General features: G+C 38.9%; 1 protein-coding gene and 1 long non-coding RNA gene across 2 annotated transcripts in view; one reads left to right on the top strand and one right to left on the bottom strand.

Moving 5' to 3' along the window:
- The window catches only part of colec12 (collectin sub-family member 12), a 42,894-nt gene that overhangs the window by 5,873 nt on the left and 17,642 nt on the right, over positions 1–19,379 (top strand). The window lies entirely within an intron of this gene.
- Positions 12,072–17,350, bottom strand: LOC123971988. The gene is made up of 3 exons (XR_006825341.1): positions 17,197–17,350; positions 15,784–15,841; positions 12,072–13,249 (listed from the first exon to the last, which is right to left on the bottom strand). It is a non-coding gene; the product is annotated as an uncharacterized LOC123971988 (long non-coding RNA).

Here is a 19,379-nt window from a genome sequence, read left to right as displayed (position 1 = left end):
CAGCAAGAAATAGAGTGAGAGTATTTTCCAAAATGTTTAAGTATTTCATTTCATTTGTCTTCTGTCTGTAGCTAACACACATACTTGTGTACTGGAAGAGAAATACGTTGTCCTGCTTCTCCAATGTCCTCAGTGCGGAGAGAAATGAGGTCTTTGACTCATTTTGACATCTGCTTTCCACAAGAGGTCTATTATCCCACCGAGAGTATGTCCAAACCTGAGAAGTTGCTGAGCCACTTCCTGTGTCCATACTGGAAGTTTATTCAGTGCAAACCTATGTACTCAGAAAGAGAGGTGGAGAGGGATTCGACATTGTGAGCCTTCAGGGTCTATGCTTTTGCTGTGCTGTTTCAGCAATGTGCCAAGGAGAAAGGGGGAGGAGGGGGATGGAAAAAGCGACAAAAACAACCTCAAGTGGAGATGATTTCACACAAAAATATTATTTATTTCTATATTTTACAATTGCTTGTATTATTTCTTCATTCCTCACCAGTTTATTTTTTAATTCAAGGGGGGTAACATTTGTCAACAGTTTTATTTTGAGCTGAGGAGTTGCATTCCTTGGCCAACTTATTTTTGGAAGCAAAACAGCAAGTGGTTTTAATTTACGGGGACTTTATTACTAGAAAAGAATGTTTTCAGAATGCCTGCCTGTTGCTTACCCCCCACCTCCCAGGGTTCATGTTCTGTCATCCTAATGAAAGATTACTCGCTCATGTTTTCAATAAAGAGCGTAGTGAGTAGGACGAGGAGGAGACAATAAAACTTTACAAAGAAGTAGAAGTTAACAAAAGGGTAACAAAAGGAGAGACAGATAAAACAACACAGGGCACTAGTGGTTTGACTTGTTGCTGATCTTATCCCAGACCTGCAAAGTCTTGACAAACGATCTGCAACTGGTCAAAAGGATGGGGGGTCAGTCCTGGATTGGCCAATGACCGGCAGGCAGGAATGCATCATAGGTCAGGCACAAATGACTGCATCCCGGCAGGGGCCAGCATTACCGCTAAAACCCACTGACTCTGGCTGCGGTGCGGTTGTCAAAGCTCATCGCGGCCATTATAGTCAATGCTTTTGAGTCCACCAGACGTGGCCACAGCGCGTCCCAGAAGCAGCTCTCCACTCCGCAGAGAATAGATAGCAGGTATATTTTTGATGCAAGCTGCATCAAGCAGCACAGAGCAGATCTAACCAGGCAGGAAGTCAGACATGGAACGGCATTGGGAATCCGGTCAATTTTCAAAATAAAACACCCTGTGCAGACTCTGTGTGTAAAGCACCCTGTGCAGACTCCTGATCGTAAACAACAATAAACACGGTTAAAACAAACACAAACAGAAATCTACTTAATCATAGTAGAAACACAAAAAGCAAGCACTGATTATCAAATCAACAAAATCTAAACACGTCAGCGAAATCAGGCAGGCAAAATGCTCTGATTCTGAAATGCTCCGTGTGGGAAATGCAGCCTGAAGTTGTAGAGGCACAGAAAGGACAAATTAATAAGTCAGTAACGTGGGGCAGGCTACACGCTCCGCTGCTGAAATGCTTCTGTGTGTCCAGTGGACTTTGACACAGGGCTATGGACAGATCTAAACCAGTCAGTGGATCCTGGCGTTAAGCATGCTATGAGGATTTCTGCTGAGAGCATTAGTGGGGGGCGCAGCCATAGGGCAGCTGCAGGTCGGTCGAACAAACCCCTACACTCAAGAACAGTCCTTTGTTTCACACTGCTGATAAAGCAGTGGCACTTATTTGTATTTCAAAGTTTAGTTTTTTGTCTTCTATTACATCCTTAGTGGTCAAAGAGCAGACCAACATTTATTTTGTCCAGTATCCCTACAAATGACATTAATTCTGGGCAATTCTGTCAGGCATAATTTATGTCTGCTGCCAATGTTGGACACCAGTGCTGGAAGTAATGTGCCTTTTATGTAATGAGACAGGAGTATATGTGTCTCCACGCATTGTTTTTCATATTCAGGTCCTGGTCGCTCGTTAACGTTATGTCGTGAAGAATTGGGATGTTGTTGACCTTGACAATCTGCTTTTCTCCATTTTGTTTCTAGTACTTTAATGTTGTTAAAAGGAGAGTAAGTGATTCTGCAGAAGGATTTTTGATATTTGAACTCAGCTGCCAAACAAATACACCCCTCCTGTCAAGCTCCCTCAGGAGCTCGGTCCCCTAAATTTCAAATCTCTGAGGTTTCTCTCGCGTTGAAATGTCTTTACTCTTGGCAGTTCATATAACTGTTTTCTCTGTTTATACTCCTCAGACCTTTTCCTCTTTAGCTGTTTCTCGGCCATCTCTCCTTCACAGTACATAGAGTCCAGTATGTTCAAATGTATAGAACCCTCTCTCTCACTGCCCTCTCCCCATCACTCCTGTGCATGAGCACTAACGCTACCTGTTGCTGATTGGCTGGAAAAATGTTGTGTGGCAATGTCCACACCACTTACAGAGCCAGGGCTGTGTAGGAAAACTGGATTTTTTTTTCAGAGCACACACAAAACGGAGAGCTAGCAAACAGTGAACAAATATTTGCTGTATTTAACAGAAAGATTACATCACTTACTATCGCTTGAAGTGGAGTAGATGATAAGTATGTGCTTCAGCTTCACAAGGGAATACAAAACGAGCAGAGCTAGCTGTCATCAAGTTGTTGGTCCCACTGGTCAGAAGACATAAAGTTGAAACCTTTCTAGACTTCATCTTAGACTTCACCGCAGTGTCTTACAACTTCTGAGTCTTTGAGTAGTAGTAAACTGCCTCGATTCACAATAAATTGCATCATGTGTTTAATTCTGTATGTGGGTGTAGAAGAAAACAGACACATAGGCCTGAAACACACACACACACATATACACACACGCACACACACACACACACACACACACAGACCCCTACACATGCTGTTAGTCAGAGAGTTTAGATGTTAGATTGTTAGTCATGGGGCAGTTTGCCTTGCTAAAGGACACCTGCCTGTACTGTATGTGTCAGTATCTTAGAGGAGAACTGGCACCTCTCCAGCTTCATGATTTACAGTCACGTGACATGCGCGGTGACCTAAAGGACCAACATAGCGGCTCACACGGCAACTCCCCCGTAGAGACGCCGCAAAAGTTTTATTTGGATCACCTTACAACTTAAGAAAAAGAAAGATATGAACACAAACTACAAGTGTTGGGCATATCCGATCCATATAACGTTACAGCATCCGCTGTTGTATTTCTACCGTTAAAAGCCGCCACTCGACTGCTGTAATGTTTGCGTTTACCTTGTGAGGAATCCCTCACCTAACACAGCACAGGCTTGTCTCCTCCTCAATTAGTGCATCATAAAGCACAACAACCATCCAGCATTTTGGCAACGCAAAAGTAACAAAGTCAAAGTAACAGTGGATCACTTACTTCATGGTTGGCGGGCAGTGGAAAATAACGTCTTTTTTGCCCTCCAAGGGAGCGTTTCCTTGGGATGTGACGTCACGTGAAAACTATCAATTGCTGTTGGATTTCTTGGTCATTTCTTTTCGGAATTTTAGTTACCTAACCTAAACCACACTGACTCTGCCATGACCATATCTTACACATACCTCACTTTCTGTCCCTGTACACCCCCTGGCAGATCCTGAAGCAACATTTGAATTAACATGAACAAGTATTAAGAAAAATATTTAAAGTGTATTTAATTTAAAGGGACTGTAAAGCGACGTCAGTCTCTGCCTGAAGTACTGCGTGGCTCCATTTGTTGTCAAGCTTGGAGATCAAAATGTGTTCCAGCTGCCTTGATTTCCATTTTATCTGTAACAGGCACATATTAGACACATACAATGTAGGCATTGCTATGCAGACATTAAAGAACGAATTTCTATTACCAATATGTCAATGAAAAAGGATTTAAAACATAAAGCATGATAGTTTTGGAGCTGCAGTGGAGCTTCTTTCAGTAAGTGGTTTTATATATAGCCGTAGTTGTTTTGACCGAAATCGGCCTAACCACCTCATCAAACTTCTTTACACCACTCAATGCTAGGTGTCCCTTAGGGATATGTTGGACAATGGTAACGACACGCCTGCAACCAACTGTCATCTCACAGAGTGTCGTCTTTCACATAATGGATGGTTGCTAAGCTCTCCTTTCACAGCAGGTTTTGGCTCAGTCACAAGAAAAACACACACAAGTATTGGAAGTGTCTGACTCCATTTTCTGTCAACAGTGTCAGATAAGCTGGGTGAAGAAGTTCTACATATGGCTCAGCATCAGTGTTACACTTAATGGAAGTCTTCTTGGCTCCAGAGAGAGCCAACATCAACCTCTCTGCTTCCCGTCTTTGAAAAACAGCAGAAAGCTAGAATGAAAAATGAGTATTTGTCTTTGTTCTGCAGTGAGTGCTGCTCACTATCCAACTCTCAGACCTGGCTGTGCTGGGTTTGTTGCTCTGGCTGTGATTATGTTGGCCCCAAACCAGCACTCCACTCAGTGTTTTCCTTGTTTATGCTTTAGTACTTGTATTTTTGGAGATATTGAAAAATGTCTGCGTGTTGCACAAAGAAGGAAGCCGTGTAGAGTTTTTTTCCGTTGACTCAGCTCTCAAGTGTTTCAGATGAACGTTTCAAATCAGGCATGTGCTTGTGTATTCACATCTGTATGGCTGCTGCAAAGGAAAATATCAGAACTACTTGATCTGCCTGAGCATACTTAGAGCAACATCTGTATTAGCAGGATTAGCTTCACATTACACAAAAACAGATTTTCTCACTTATCTCTTGAAGTCTCTGGTTGTGGAAATAGTTTGGATGTTTTTTGGCCAAATTGTGACAATTTCTGGCCATTTCTGACAATACTCCAATCGAATACAAGTGATTGAAATTTTATTTGTGCAGCTTAAAGCATTAAAGTGGTTAGTGACAGCTAGGAGCAGTTGGGTTAACATTTGTCATGTAGCTCAGAATTAGGTTTACTGCCAAGTAGGCTTTCACGTTCAAGGAATTTGTGCATAACAATAAATGTAGTAAGTAGAAAATTTAAAGAAAGATAAAGCAAGTGCTGGAAGTCAAGAAGCATAGATGGAAAATTGACAATAAAATATAAAAATAGAGAGAGCGAGAGAGAGATCTTATTTCTATGCAATGATTCACAACAACATGTGCTGTATACAGTGTCATCCACATCCCAGCTTGCTGCCATTTTTTTGGCCATTTTTCTGGCACGGACAGAGGAAGATGATGTCCTCATTCTTAAGATTCTGTTGTCCTTAGTTGTTTAACAGCCGTCAATGAGCACAATATACAAATTTATTGAACTGTTTATATGTGAAAATCAAAGATGTGGGCTGCAATTTAGGGGTCTTGAACCAGGCTAATTATTCAATGACTTGAGAGCACAAATGTTTTTCATATCCATTGTACTAGGTAGCAAAACGAAATCTCAGGTGATATCTCAAAACATCAGCAGTTGTCTGCATGACTCAAAAGCACCAGCAATAAGTGAGAAAATATGCCATTTTCTGTACTTGGACAATTGGAATATATCATCTATGGATAAAAAGTTGGTTTAAATTACATAACTCTTCTATTAGTTTCCAAAGAGAACACTGGCCTGAGCCTGCAGTCAGACACCCCAAAAGTTACGCCAGACTTGGCCGAATGGCTGGCTCAGTCCACACTATGTAGTTTTATCGGCTCAGCTGGGTGATTAAGCTTGAAACTGGTGTCCTGATTGGATGAAGTACAGCACAGATCAGGCTGGTTGGTGACTGTTGCTGATTCAGTATCCTAAGTGCCTCCACCTCGGGCCACCCAGCAGGCGTGACCACACAAAAACCCAACTGCACAGATGGTCTGTGGAGTTAACTCCAGTGTTCAACTTGGCACCCGAGCAGTGGTTTTGGGCTCAGATGAGTGTGTAATGAAATATTCTTAACCCGCATGACAAAATATGTCTCTGTTAATTTGTGTTCATGTTGTTGTGGTGAGATAGACATTAGGGAAAGTCAGGCTTTTTGATTGATCTCACTGCGTCTGATTTTTAGATGTCTTCCAAGGCACAGATAGTTCCCTTTGTGAGGCTTCGCTGTGGGAGCCATCTTAAATAAAATGGCCTTTCTCTAGACTAACATGGTTACAATTATAGATTTGTTTGATATTGATCACACTTATATAACCCACATTTCACAGAGTACTGTTTTCCCTGTTAAAAGGAAAATGAGTTAGACAGAAACGAGTCCTTAAGAAATAATGAGTACATTGCTACATGAAAAATACAAGATCCCGTAAGTTCTCGCTTTACTAGTCCCCCTTGTGCACTTTTTCTAACCCTGTAAATGACTTAAACCAGTGACAGAAACTGTTCTATATCTAATGTGGTTTTTGTCATTGAAGTGGCCAGTGCTTGTCCCATGTAGGTTCTTTTACAATAACCATGTTTCATGTGTTGGTAGAATTTATCATTCACTGTTTCTTTGGAACACAGTCTTAAATTGGATTGGTGCTTTGAAGGATTGAGATTGGGTTCCTGAGCCAAACCTGATTCACTGTTGCAGGACTGGATCTGAGAGAATAAATCATTTGGGGACATTTTATAATTCATATGCTCATATCCCAAATGTATTCTGCCGCCAGAATAACAACATTCATTCATTCTAACATTATGTTGGAACAACTACTGCCACAGTTTCATTAAGCTAACAGGTTTTTTGTACAAGTAAGCCTATCTTTTTGTCATATCTGTGACCAAGTAAATACAGACAGGAATCTTTTATCTACTGCCTAAATGCCCTTGTTAAAGCATTATCTGTAGGTACTTTTTTATATATAGGCGGCGGGGTTGGGCTAAATGTTGGTGTTATGTATGTATTATTTTTTACTTATCTTGTGAACTCTATGTGTATGTTTGTCGTACTTCTACAGGGACTTAATTCACTGATTTCACTGGTGAATCTGTATGTTGTTTATTCCTGTCATGGGGCAAAACATACAGTAACTAATTTAACAGTTAGCTAGTGTATACTTTTGTGAATCCAGTTTGCTCGTTATTATACTAATTAATTTTACAGTGCCTTTAGTCTAACTCTTGTTTATGGCATCTCATTGTTTTCTGATTTGTAACCACTCTCACTGAATTTGTTGACCATTGCTGTTTTCACAGTTTCACAATTTCTCCCAGTGCAAACTTCAAACGCCAACTGATGGCTTCAACCTTTTTTGGTGTTTAGCTCGCTGCATGGCTGTGGAACTACTCGCATAATGAGGGCAGAAGAACATGTATTGCACATTCTTATTGTCATAAGTCAAAGATTAGACAATAGATGCATATGGGCTGTGCCTGACATGGTGAAAGTGAGGATGAATGATCAACCCCCTCTTCTCCCTCCCTCTGAGGTTCACATGCGCCTGGTTTACTTGAAATGACCTAATTCCAACATGCCAACACTAAAACATGAGCAGGAGGAGCCAGGGGGTCTCTATTTCTCCACTCAGGCCAATAAAATTAGGTTATGGCTTTCATGTTTTTCTAAATTCATGGATGTCAATGACGGTAATCAAAACGCCGGTTTTGAAGGCATGCTTTTTCTTATTGTCAGTGTCCCAGATTTTAGTTGGAAATATTTTGTTGCAGATGCACATGGGATGAAAACTTTGCAATGCACAAAAAGTGCATAAGATTAAGAACTGCTTGGAATGTAATGTGTAACTTTTTTAAAACCTTGACTCACTTCTTGGTCCCTAAAGAGAAAGAGACTAATGATTTTACAATGTTGGTTTGTTTTCACTTGTGTAATAATAAATTATCAGGCTTGACTGAGCATCCTAGACCAAGTTTAGTAATATCATGGAATATTTATGTAGAATAGTCTCTTCTCAACACAAGACTGATTAATTGGATCTTTAAAGCATGGTTGGTTCAGTCCCAGTTTTATAGCACAGGTATATAGAATAAAAGGTTATCAGTCATTATAACCACAGACTTGCATTATCTTTATTTTTAATGACAAGTGATGAGAGAATTGAAATATAAGTTAGTGAAGTTAGTTTGTGTGTGTGTGTGTGGGTGGGTGTGTGTGTACACCTAAGTGTACTGTACACTTGCATGTGCTGGCAAGACATTCCTTTTTAATAGTGTAGATGCAGGTGCTATTTGAGCATTTTACAGCTTTCCCTGGGAATATTAACTCTCAATTACATTAAATCCTGCCTGCCAACACCACCTCTGCTTGCCAGCCTATGGTGGACCTCCACCGCTTGTTGTATTCCATAACACAAGTCAATAATTTGTATGTCCTGCTTTGAAATTTGTGGCAGCAGTTCCGACTCCAACTATTTATCTCTAAATCTCACCACAGTTAGACGGAGACACAGAGTGAGCCTGGATTTCAGTCTTCAATGGAAACTGCTGCTTACTGGAACACAAAAGCTTTTTTGATAACCAATCTTGCCCCAATAGTATCCCCAATACAGTGGCCCAGCTTTGTTTATGAGGCACACTTGCGTGCTTAAAAGTCTGTCTTTTGAGATTACGATATATGACCCATTTGTCATAGTCTGTCTTCCTCTAACCAAGCACAGATGGAATGACAAAACCCGATCTAATCAACTCCATGTCCACTGCTTCATTGGATCTGAATCCCGGTTTTAATAGGCCATCTAACTGTTTTCTCTACCAATTAGGCACTGTTTGTGCCTTTTAGCACTGAGAAAAAAACAGCAGCCTGCTCAGTTAACAAGAAATGCATCATAAAGTTTTCCCTCTACCCTGAGCTCTATTCCACTGAAGGATATGTTTTTTTTCTCCTTTTGCACGGTCCTGTCAAAGTATACACCGCTGTTCATTATTTCCTCTCTTGTTGTTGCGCAATTTCCATGAAACCTGCCTGTGTCAAGTATGCCAGAGTACTTAAGTATGACTTAAGTCATCTTTGAATGTTTTTAGATGACATAAAGGGTAGGTAGTTACAGACAAGATTGCAGTGGCTTTTGAGTGGTATGTAAACACATTAAAGAGATTTAGCATTTCTACTTTTACAAATATCAAGTAAAATATATATATAATTTCCGAAAGCTGATATCACATTGTTCCATTTCATGTAAAAACTGCAATTTTCAACAAACCAACAAAGCATATGTATTAAGGGACTGTACGGAAATGATTGGGTTGGGTTGAATCTTATACCTCATTTGTAAAAAGCAAGACCGTCCCCAGTGTTTTAACAATCCACTTGACATAGTTAAACGACCCTACTCCCAAAAATACCTTTATGGCAGACATAACAAAATGGTGAATATTCCAGCCACTCTATTTTTGAATAAAGAGCTGCTAAATAAATGTTTAATACAGCCGCAGATTGAGTAAAATGCCAGAGATTCTACTTTCAAAAAATACATTATATAAGAATTAGATAAGATAATGCCACAGTCTGAGATATATGAGATCAGATATGTGACTGTTCCTCAAACCTCTTATATGATGCCTGAGTCGCATAGCTGGCCTTGTTGGGAGACAGTTCTTCCAGACAGCACAGAATTAAATATCAAAATGAAAGATATTTTTGTGGCTTAACTATTGTATTTTCAAAAAATCTTTCAAAATAAATCTCACAACAGACGCATGAATCTTGGATGAGGGAAAGTTAAAAGATCTTCCCCTACTCTCCCCCTCAAAAATCAATTACTTTTCCTTGTGCAGAAAGGATAAGTACTTTCCCCTCTAATAATTCAGTTACAATCCCTAAGTCGATTTTTGTTGGCCTATATAGCACAAAACACTTGTTAAAGCACTTTGTAACTTGTTTTTGAAAAGTGCTCTACAAATAAGGATTATTATTATTATTATAAAACCTGAGGGATGTGCGCTGAAGAGGATCTTTTCACATTGTACTGCTGTATATTTACTGTATATTTCCCAATATGGTTTTGGGGGCCAGGCCTTCAAAGGACACTGACTGTCAGCTTTAGTGTGTGTGTGTGTATGTGTGTGTGTGTGTGTGTGTAATAAGGGCTTCTCTTCCTGTTCAGACATGCAGCATCTATGTGGTCTATGTTACATTTCAAGCTCTGTAAACAAGCCAACATACAGATCTCAGGCTTTGAATCACTAATCACCTTACTCATCATGAAAAGGAAGTGAGTACCACAGAGAAGGTTTCTTTTAAAAACACCCAAAATAGCCTACTGAAGACGACGTTAAAAACATAGCCCTGTCTTCTTATGATGCTTGGCATGAAGGGATTATGTATCAAATGTTTGCATGCGTCCTTTGATTTGGTTCCACTGTAACAAGGTCCAGATGTTCTAGAGGCCCATTTTGAAGTGTCATAAACCTGTTAGCAGCGAGACAGAAAAAACATGACCCAGGCATGCTAGGCTAGCTCAGCAATTCAAGGACCCTAATGTCTTAAAGTAATTTGGCATAGTGGCAACTTCCTCTATGGATAGTGTTTACTTGTTAACATTCCAGTTGGCGACTGGAGTAGTTATAAGGGGGATACCACAACACCAGCACAGTTTGTTAGCTTAGTCAAAGGTTCAGTGTTGTCTCAAGAATAAACTCAGAAGCACCACTACTCACTTCTTCAAGCCCAAGCTGCACTAGGCAAGATACATTAACTTTCATTCACTTTATTTACCTAAAGTCAAGTGTAGAACATGGACACATCTGCTGACAGAAAGTAACTACACTAAACTCTGGAGTGAAAAACAAATTTTCTGCTAAGCAATGACCAAGTTCCCAGCTGGTGGCCCAGGACTTCTAAAGGCATCACCACATCATTAAAGGGAAAAGAAGGGTTAATAATATGGAATAAATATGTTTATTAATTTTTTTTTCATTATTCATTTGTAGCTACCCTAGCTGCTTGGACTGAAATACGTCAATAACGATCAGATGGATTGCCATGAAAACATTCATAGTCACAAAAGGATGAATCCTAATAACTTTCACCCTCAGCTGTACTTTGTCTTTAGTGCAAATTGACGAATGTTAGCATGCTAACACGCTAAACTAAGAACTAAGATGGGGAACGTGCTAAACAGTGCCTAAAAAACCCTCAGTTTAGTAGTCTAACGTTACGTGATACGCAGGTATACGCCGTATATGAACAGTCAAAGATTTCCATATACCGTATTGTTCTATCGTAAAGTTACTTGGTGAGTGAAAGTAGCAGATATGTTATTAACGTTATCATGAACGGAACTGTAACAGCATTGTTGGTATATTGAATTGCAACTAGTTAACTTAACTAATGTTAGTGTGATGGATCAATGAATACAGGATACTGTGTGTCTCTGTACAGTAGTAGAAGTAGCAGTTCCTGGAGGCTTGCTCGTGCATTTAAGCTGATACAGTAACATTAGGCTACATAACCTAAGTCTGACAATGGTTTTGGAAGATAAGTGTGCTTGAGATGATGTGGACCACTGTTTGTGTCTTCACTGTTAATAATATTCTATAATGAATGAGCGTTGGTGATAGAACTGCACAAATCTTCATTGTTATTACTGCTACTGAGCCTCACCTTTCCATTATTATTAATAAAAGTTGCAACTTGCACTCTTTTAAAAGTTAACTGAAATTTGCCAGCTGATAAAACCTGTGCTCCAGGGACCAATAGTATTAAAATATCTTCTAGTCTTTCAATATTCTGCTTTTTCACGTCTCATATCTGTTTTTTACAAGTGTTTTGTCACAACTCTAAACTGAGCCCTTAAATGTCCCCACAATGAAAAAAAGTCTGTTGAACTAAAAATAATATGTACATCGGTTGCACATATATTTATTTTTAGTCAAAATGATTCATTTCAGTTTAATATACTGAATTCTTACATGTAAAACCAACATGATTTGATTACATTCATTCAAAGTTATTTGTTAATGTTAAATATATTAAATTATTCTGTAATTATTTGTTTGTGTTAATTTAACGTTTCCCTTTAATGTTTAGTGTGTTCAATTATCACATATTAAAGCAACATGAGATTTTTATGTAAAGTATATGCAATGTTGTTCTGTTAAATCAACCTAACCTGCTAAAGTTAGTCTCATATACATTCTGCATAAATTCTACATGCTAAAAGTATTTCTGTACGCTGATTTCTTTTTAATCTTACCTACAGTTTTACTCCTGTAACATTTTCAGAACAGATAAGGTATACACAAAAACATTTCTTTTGAAAGTGTATTGTCAAAAAATAGAGTTACTAACAATACTTCAATCGGTTCTATGCAATGTACACACAAATAAAGGCATACATATACAAACCATTCTCACGTTAAAACAAAGCACCTTTTTCCTTACAGACACTTGGTAGCCAAGTTATCAAGAGTGCATTGTAAACATTCTGCTACAACCTGAGGCAACACTGTTGGTCATTAAAAACCTTCTGAATGACATCAAACCAGCATCAATAGGGAATTATACTACAGCCAGATTAATGCAGAAATGTCTTGCAAATTTATGCAAAAAAGTGCAAAATACATCCACTATATTTACAACCTCTTAACAACAAAGAAGATGAATGTAATGAAATCATTACACTCTGGTAAATGTAAGTGCAGTGCTTGAAAAGTTATTGTGCTCCTTTAACTGCAAGGGTTCTGGAATTAAAGAGTTATAGAATTAAGGAGTAATTGCTTTCCCACCACTTCTATATTACAGTTACGAATGTGCAAAAAAACAAAATCACCTCTACATTTTAAAATAGGGGAAGCTGTTTGGATCTCTCCCACATCTGACAAAGCTGACATAAAATGAAAGAGATACATTATGCCTCACATGACCCTGAGAGAAATAATCTGCTGAAACAAATACACTACACTTGCAGTAAACAAATACATAAATAAATCAGCGCAAGTGAGTTGCATAAGTGTCGAAAGTCCAGTCCAATAAAAAAGCAGCAATGGTCCATGTTACAAGAAGAAAGGGTACTGTTGTATCCAGGTTGCCTAAAATGGCAACGGCTCACTTATAGTTTGTTTTTGAGTCCCTGGGCTTTCTTTGACAGTGTGTTGTCATCCAGCTCCATCACAACTTTCTGGAGCACTTTGAAAGAGTACTTAAGTTCAGGAGGGTAGTTGAGGTTCAAGGCATACATTAGTCCAAACAACATGGCAGCAGCTAAGGCAACGTTGTCCAGATCATGCAGTACCACCTGGCCTTCCAGGACAATCCCAATGTCCTCTGGTAACATCAGTGGCATCTCACGTATTCCCACCATGGTCTCCTAAATGGCTCCTTGGTTCAGGTCTGTCTTCTGCCTGCAGAATGCACAGTTTCAAAAGAAGCCATATGAGAGGAAAGAAAATAAAACCTTAAGCCTATTATGCACAGAAACCATCATATTAAGTATCTGCGTGAACTGATAACTGATTCTTCAAATTGTGGCCTGAGCCTCTATTTACCTTTGCAGCAAAAGGGTACCACCATTTCTATAATAAGTTTGATAAAAAAAATGTTTTGCTCCTGTTTGGACTTTTAAAAAAAATATATATTAAGAGTCTCCAGTTACTCAAGTCCTGTGTTGTTGGGATTTTTTTTAACCACTTTTAGCCATTTAAGATTTTCCCTAAAAATACAGTTGCACAATATACCTAGTCAACAGCTTGGCATTAGGAAATGTAGCCAGTACCAAAGCAATACTCTAATGTTTTGTATAAAAAGGTCAATGTATTTTATGTAACTACACGGGATCTGTCAGTGAATGTTTATGAATTTGAATTATACTGTGTCTATTAAATGGAATATCAAGAGGTCAGCAACTAACAATTTTGTCATTATCAGTTAGTCTAATATTTCTCAGACTTTACTTGGGTATATTTGGTGACACATTTTAACATTTTGCAGAGAAACACAGAGTTGTTATCTATTGCTTTTAGGGCTGGATGATTCATCAAAAAGTAATTCAAACCGAATTTCAGATTATTCATATAATTTCACTTTGAATTAAATTTAATGCCAACTTCACGTCATACTGGCTAAAGTATGAAGGATATAATGGAAAATCAGTATGGATGTTAGAAAATATTTACCATTAAGAGTCCCCATCCCTCTCCATGGCCTCACATAGTGCCTTTTGGTCAACAAAGGCTCAATTTTGAACTGAAGCTAATCAGTTTTTTTATTTCTTTCCTGACAACTCATTGACTCACGCACGCTCCACAGTCAAGAGCGTACTACTTTCACAATGCAGTGTGACGTCCACTGTTTCATGAACTGCACGTCAGCTGATTTCCTGTCAGCTCTACTACAGTACTGTTAACTTCACTGCCGATCTCCTTACAGTGCTGTTTTATACTCATTTAGCCACTTTTCACTGTTAGCTTTGCACATACTTAATAGTGTTTACTGTTAATTTTTTAAAGTGTAGAAAGTGAGCTAGTTTAGGCAGACAGCTAGCCTAGCTTGCTACTAAAATGAATTATAATAATGTTGTTAGGATACAGGCATTTCATAGGACACAAGCACAAAGCAGATATATGTGTCTTGTCACTAACACAGACTTCAGTGTGCAAATCCACAGACTTCACTGATAAACCACAGAAGTGTTGAGTAACAACAGGCTGCATGAGCCCCCGGCAGGTGTCTGTTCTCGGCTGTTCTCACGTGTCCAAAATACCTGGACCGACTGGTGATGGTGAATGTCTCCTTCCTAATGTTATCTGCCCATCTGCCCATTTTGCCCTTTTCTCAGCATCAGTTTGAGTGAGAACTTACACAGAGACTGAGCAAAACTCCATACAGCAGACAGCACTCATAAGCCATACTGCTTTTCTTCATTTTAGTAGCCGACAGGCTTGCTGAATAGCTAAGCTAGCTCGCTTTCTGAAAATACTGAGGTGATCAGATTGATGAAAACACTGCTTACAAAAACAACAGTATGTACAAAGTAAGTAAGGAGATCGATGGTGACATTAATGGTACTGTAGAGGTGATGTCAATCTCAAAAGTACTGAACCCTAATAATTATACTCAGTGTATTCTCTCGCTCATATTTCCGGGTCTTCATTGAGGTACACACACAGTCCCTTGAGTATGCATTCCCGCCAAACATCAATATCATCATCCTAAATCAGGGGGGAATAAGAAGAGTTGAGTCATGGAGTTGAAAGTCCTTAAAAATTTCATCATATACACAACATTTCTTTAGTACCTTCATTACCAAACATAACCAAAATGCTGCATAAATGTCAAAACAAAACTACAGGCAGACTCAGTAGAATTTGAGGTCTGTGACAACAAACACTGCACCTTATAACCTTCATGGCAGCAGGATTACCTAAGATTGCAGCAAGAAAATACCGAGGATCTTATAAAAGTCTTGACAATCCACTTTAAACATCTCCAGTGTTTCCCACAGAATGACAGTGCAGTTGACGCTGACTATCAGCTATATACAGCGTACTAGCCTCGAAAGTCCAGCTGCATTCTAACATTAACATAGCTCTCCTTATTAGCTAGGCTCTTTACATGCTTGCTAATAACTGTTTGTTTTTTTTTTAAGCTGAGTCTCCGACATTGACAGCGTTGTGTTGAGATTTGTGCAGCTGTGTTCATGAGGGAGAGGGAGGGAGAGACAGAAAGAGAGGGACAGGTGAGCGAGAGAGAGGGATGAGCAAGAGGATGTGCTGTGCAAATGCGCTATGGCGCTCTGCAACCCAATACGATTTAAAATAAAAAATCGAAAATCTATATGTGGCCGTCAGCGTTGATATTGTGGAGGGCCACCACAAATAAATGAACGTATGGGAAACACTGATATCAAATAAAATGAAAACATTTGTATATTACTCACCATTTACTACATGGCCTAAGGTACGAAGCAGAGATCTCAACTGGAGGTCACCAAATACCTATCCAGAAAAAGATATATACATATTATTTCTACTAGCTGGTGAAGCATCCTGTTTGTGACACAGCGTAAGTTTAAAATTAAAATGATAAGTATAGGTATTTGAATAATACTCATCATCAATAATCATTCATCCACTATCCATCACAATATTTACCATAATAAAACATTTTAAATCAATAAACTTGATTTGAGATTAATTTTCTTGCCAATTTTAATCTCAGGCAGCACATCCAAGCTTTAATTCCAACAGAAAATGTAAAGAATTATTAAACATTTAACGTCAGGAATAAGACTGGCGACCTGTCCAGGGTGTACCCCGCCTTGCGCCTGGGATTGGCTCCAGCCCCCCAGCGACCCTGTACGCAGGATAAGGTTGATGATGGATGGATGGATGGATGGTTAGGAATAAGGTTAGTAAGAATCGCTCTAATCAGAGTAATATCAATAAAGATATTGAGGACGTTGGAGGGATATCTATGTATTGTAAATCAGTGCTGATGTTATGAGCAGTTTACCTTTCACCAAGCTAAATTTATAAAACACAGAACATGAACTTTACCGACTTTATCAAGTGCTGCTTTCTAATTAATAAGCACAGAGCATGTGCACTGTCATAAAAAAAACTGCAGTTACCCTTTAGCCTGGACTAACCTTATGAAGAATAAGTTGTGAAGAATGTGAAAGTTAAGTCTGAACTTTTAACATGACATTTCTAGAATGATGCTTATCGTTACTGATAAGTGTGACATTGCATGTTGAATTTCATTGTGCAGCAGTCTGCAGACCAAGACTACATTAAGCTAACTGTTACCCCCCCTTTGTTCTTAATAGTCCTCTGAAAGTCAGTGACTAACGTTACTGTACCTGTTGTATGAATGTTCAAACTATAAAAGCACACACTGTGCACACATTGTGAGATTTATTAACTGTGCACACGTAATGAGATTTATTAATACACTTAAAATAAAAGTCACCCTCATTAGCATAGCTAACGCTAGCAAGTAGCAACGTTAGCTAACCTTAGCATTACAATTAACTATTCATGTTGCTCGTTTTTGCTAACTTAGTCCTTAAAAACCTCAGCTCAGTGAACATAATGCTTCTAACAGGAATATCTATAATGCAGACTGACATTTGACAAGATTTAATTACCTTTACCTTGTGGAAAGCTCTCCAAGCATTGAAGGGCTTTAGCAAAGCTAACGCTAACGTGTGGTAACGTTAGCTAACCTTGACATTGACTAATTCATGTTGCTCGATGTTACTGGCAGATAAAAACCACAACACAGTCAAAATGATGCACCTAACGTGACTACATATGTTTCTGACCAACATATGACAAAGTTGTATTACCTTTACTGTGTGAAGAGCTGGCCAGACTGATGAATTCAACCGACCGAATCGAAAAAATGGCGCCCTCGGTTAGTTAGCAGTACTAAATTACACATTTATTGAAAATCTTTATTCAAGTGAGTTGTAGTTATGAGGCAAATTAATTCCATTTCATTTGTCTCAGGAATAATAAAAAATAATATTTCATTCTTAGTAATCCACTGTGGTATATGTTTGTTTTTATGTATTTTAGTTTGTTAAAGCAATTTTTTTTAACCAAATTGATTCAGTATGACGTTGATTATGGAAATTATAACTTGAGCCACAATTAGATGTAATTGTAATTTTGTAGACAAATGCCACACAGTAGTGTGACCACAAATGTGTGTTCCATCTGGAAATGTGAGATGAAAATGCCGCATTTGGCAGCATTGAAATCCTTCAGACTCCATCCAGGTGACATATAGAGGCCTGGCCTGTCTTGTGACTACTTCTTTTTGGATTTTGGCCATATTCAGCTTTCATATACACAAAATGGAAGGAGGTCAAATGAAAGAATTCCTGTGGTCGCCACCCAGTTACTGTATATAACATAGTATTAACACTCTGCACAAAAGGTCTTCACACACTGGTCTGTACAGGCTTTCTTTGTGTTGCCATGGAAGTTTCCACTGCCAGCCAGGAGAGAGACGGGGCATGTAGGAAAGTCTAATGGCAGGTACATGGAATAAGGGAATAAGTGTTGAGATTTTTTTTCTTTGACTGACTCAGAGTCCAAATGAAATGCAGCTGTACAGGCACAACACAGGACTGCCCCTATCTTTCTCTCTCTGCGTCTTTTCTCGTTTTTCCTGTCTCTCTGCCTCTGTCCTTTAGTTTCATAACAATGAGCTAATTAACAATGGTAATGATGAACTACAGTTGACCATAACTTCTTCTTAGTATCAATACCATCCTTGATAACTCTAGAGCATCTACTGTAATGTATCTGACCAGTGTGAGAGCTGCACAAATTACATAATGCTGCTGGCAAATGTTTTTTCAAATAGTGTCATTGTCAAAAAGGATTTCACCAAGACGATTCAGAGTCTACAGCCATGTTAGCGGCTTTGTGACACTATACTTCTCAGCACAGTGGTACTTTGAGCTTAATGCTCATTTCAGCATGCTAATATTCTCACAATGACAATGCTAACTTGTTAATGTTTGACAGGTATTCTTTTTGTAAAGGAATTAGTAAAGGTAGAATGACACAATGTGTCAGTGGGTCACGATTGGGTCATTTGCAAACCTGAGTCATGTTCATCTTTTAGAACAGCTCAAGTCTCCTCTGTGTCTCTGGTCCATTTGTGCTTCACCTTAGACCAAACTGACTAACACAGAATTAGTGGAATGGGATTAGGGTTAGTATAATGAGTAGAAGGCAGCTGTAAGTGACATAGAATGTAACTTTGGTTAGCTCAAGTAAGCATTGCAACATCTTTAGGATCCAATATATAATTGAATCTTCACATGTGTATGGCTGGGTGAGAAATAACCTTATTCGGACATGTAGTGAATCTCGTAGGATAAAATACTCCCCCTTAGAAATAGGTGGCACACACACAGTGATTAACTTGTACCGCTTCTCTAGGCATTTGGTCATAAACCATTGCACAGTATTAGAAAATGACTGGGAAATTTGAATTCTTGATCTGATGATGGCACTGGATGATGTCTTTACCGAATCTCAAGACAATCCATCAAATAGTAATTAATATATTTCACTTAAACCCTTAAATGGGGTGGTGATGGAGCAGTGGATAAGACACATGCCTTTGGGTTCGAATCCACTCAGACACCATTGTGTCCCTGAGCAAGACACTTAACCCCTAAGTTGCTCCAGAGGCGTGCGACCTCTGACATATATAGCAATTTTAAGTCACATTGGATAAAAGCGTCAGCTAAATGAATAAATGTAAATGTCAGCCTTATGGTAATGGTGGCACTACAGTAATAGTCAGGGGATCACAAAGTTAGGATGGGATTGCTTAGGATACATTGTCTGAGTACTATTAATGTCTGTAGCAAATTTGTGCCAATCCATCTAGAACAAGTTGAGATATTTCACTGGAAAAGTAAAAATTTTGACCTTCTGGGGGTGCTAGAGGAAATGTTAGGAGATCGCCAGAATTATTAGGATTCATCCTTGTGAATGTCTGTAG

The sequence above is a fragment of the Micropterus dolomieu genome, linkage group LG06, assembly GCF_021292245.1.
Source record: "Micropterus dolomieu isolate WLL.071019.BEF.003 ecotype Adirondacks linkage group LG06, ASM2129224v1, whole genome shotgun sequence".
Classification (NCBI taxonomy): Eukaryota; Metazoa; Chordata; class Actinopteri; order Centrarchiformes; family Centrarchidae; genus Micropterus; species Micropterus dolomieu.
Note: the sequence above shows the minus strand (reverse complement) of the source record. Positions and strands in the feature narration are given on the sequence as shown.